A 2,866-nucleotide genomic window follows, 5' to 3' on the forward strand; every position below is an offset into this window, starting at 1 on the left:
CCACGTGCCACCGTGGTTTGAGTCGATTCTCGGCGTGAAAGATGAGCCAGTGCAGGGCAAAGAGGTTCCTCTGGAATGGACTGAGACATCTGGGGGACTCTTGGAATGGTGGTACGACCATGGAGTTCCTCTCGCCTTTCCTGTTGAGAGTGCCTCCTCTTGAGATGCGACGGGAATGCCGGGAATTCTTTCCCGTTGAAAGCAGGGAAAGGATCCCTCATCTCGAGCTACGAGGTGGAAACGGGGATCCTCTGGATGTGGGCGGGACCATCGTGCTTTCTCTCGTGTGGAGACGGGAATGGCGGTAAACTTCTTGAGTTGCAGCAAGGGTGTGAAAGACCCTTTCGAAGTTCCAGAGATTAGGTGTCATTAGTCTCCAGACGCCTCATCGGAAATAGGCCTCATCTCGCCTGGAAGGGAGAACTTCCTGGATTTTCTCGAGTTGCGGCAGGTGTTTTCGAGTTACGACGGGGACCTCAGGGACCCGCCCTGGTGGCCTCAGGAGAGGCCAGTCCCCATGCGAGTTGCTAGGGGGCCTCTCGGGATTCCTCTCCCGTCGATACCGGGGCCAAAAACCTTGTGTGGAGTCAGGGCCAGAACCGAGGATTCCTCTCAGGGGCTGACATGGACCTTTGGGTACTTCTGGAGTCTCCCCAGGGGAGTCAGGCCTCGTCTCGAGTGGGGGCATGCACGTGCGCTTTCCTTCCAGGCTGTAGCAGCAATGTCACGCTTCCCGTCGCGTGGATCAAAGGATCTGTGGTTTTCCCTCGAGGCTTTCCCTCGAGGCTTTCCCACAGGGCTGTCCCACGTGCCACCGTGGTGTGAGTCGATCCTCGGCGCGAATGATGAGCCAGTGCAGGGCAAAGAGGTTCCTCTGGAATGGACTGAGACATCTGGGGGACTCTTGGAATGGTGGTACGACCATGGAGTTCCTCTCGCCTTTCCTGTTAAGAGTGCCTCCTCTTGAGATCCGACGGGAACGCCGGGAATTCTTTCCCGTTGAAAGCAGGGAAAGGATCCCTCATCTCGAGCTACGAGGGGGAAACGGGGCTCCTCTGGATGTGGGCGGGACCATCGTGCTTCCTCTCGAGTGGAGACGGGTATGGCGGTGAACTTCTTGAGTTGCAGCAAGGGTGTGAAAGACCCTTTCGAAGTTCCAGAGGTTAGGTGTCATTAGTCTCCAGAAGCCTCATCGGAAATAGGCCTCATCTAGCCTGGAAGGGAGAACTTCCTGAATTTTCTCGAGGTGCGGCAGGTGTTCTCGAGTTACGACGGGTACCACAGGGACCCGCCCTGATGGCCTCAGGAACGGCCAGTCTCCATGCGAGTTGCTAGGTGGCCTCTCGGGATTCCTCTCCCGTCGATACCGGGGCCAAAAACCTTGTGTGGAGTCAGGGCCGGAACCGAGGATTCCTCTCAGGGGCTGACATGCATCTTTGGGTACTTCTAGAGTCTCCCCAGGGGAGTCAGGCCTCGTCTCGAGTGGGGGCATGCACGTGCGCTTTCCTTCCAGGCTGTAGCAGCAATGTCACGCTTCCCGTCTTGTGGATCAAAGGATCTGTGGTTTTCCCTCGAGGCTTTCCCTCGAGGCTTTCCCACAGGGCTGTCCCACGTGCCACCGTGGTGTGAGTCGATCCTCGGCGTGAAAGATGAGCCAGTGCAGGGCAAAGAGGTTCCTCTGGAATGGACTGAGACATCTGTGGGACTCTTGGAATGGTGGTACGACCATGGAGTTCCTCTCGCCTTTCCTGTTGAGAGTGCCTCCTCTTGAGATGCGACGGGAATGCCGGGAATTCTTTCCCGTTGAAAGCAGGGAAAGGATCCCTCATCTCGAGCTCCGAGGGGGAAACGGGGCTCCTCTGGATGTGGGCGGGTCCATCGTGCTTTCTCTCTTGTGGAGACGGGTATGGCGGTAAACTTCTTGAGTTGCAGCAAGGGTGTGAAAGACCCTTTCGAAGTTCCAGAGGTTAGGTGTCATTAGTCTCCAGAGGCCTCATCGGAAATAGGCCTCATCTCGCCTGGAAGGGAGAACTTCCCGGATTTTCTCGAGGTGCGTCCGGTGTTCTCGAGTTACGACGGGGACCTCAGGGACCCGCCCTGGTGGCCTCAGGAGAGGCCAGTCCCCATGCGAGTTGCTAGGGGGCCTCTCGGGATTCCTCTCCCGTCGATACCGGGGCCAAAAACCTTGTGTGGAGTCAGGGCTGGAACCGAGGATTCCTCTCAGGAGCTGACATGGATCTTTGGGTACTTCTGGAGTCCCACCAGGGGAGTCAGGCCTCTTCTCGATTGGGGGCATGCACGTGTGCTTTCCTTCCAGGCTGTAGCAGCAATGTCACGCTTCCCGTCGCGTGGATCAAAGGATCTGTGGTTTTCCCTCGAGGCTTTCCCACAGGGCTGTCCCACGTGCCACCGTGGTGTGAGTCGATCCTCGGCGTGAAAGATGAGCCAGTGCAGGGCAAAGAGGTTCCTCTGGAATGGACTGAGACATCTGGGGGACTCTTGGAATGGTGGTACGACCATGGAGTTCCTCTCGCCTTTCCTGTTGAGAGTGCCTCCTCTTGAGATGCGACGGGAACGCCGGGAATTCTTTCCCGTTGAAAGCAGGGAACGGATCCCTCATCTCGAGCTACGAGGGGGAAACGGGGCTCCTCGGGATGTGGGCGGGACCATCGTGCTTCCTCTCGAGTGGACACGGGTATGTCGGTGAACTTCTTGAGTTGCAGCAAGGGTGTGAAAGACCCTTTCGAAGTTCCAGAGGTTGGGTGTCATTAGTCTCCAGACGCCTCATCGGAAATAGGCCTCATCTCGCCTGGAAGGGAGAACTTCCTGGATTTTCTCGAGTTGCGGCAGGTGTTCTCGAGTTACG

This window comes from Capricornis sumatraensis, unplaced genomic scaffold (assembly GCF_032405125.1).
Source record: "Capricornis sumatraensis isolate serow.1 unplaced genomic scaffold, serow.2 scaffold1, whole genome shotgun sequence".
Classification (NCBI taxonomy): domain Eukaryota; kingdom Metazoa; phylum Chordata; class Mammalia; order Artiodactyla; family Bovidae; genus Capricornis; species Capricornis sumatraensis.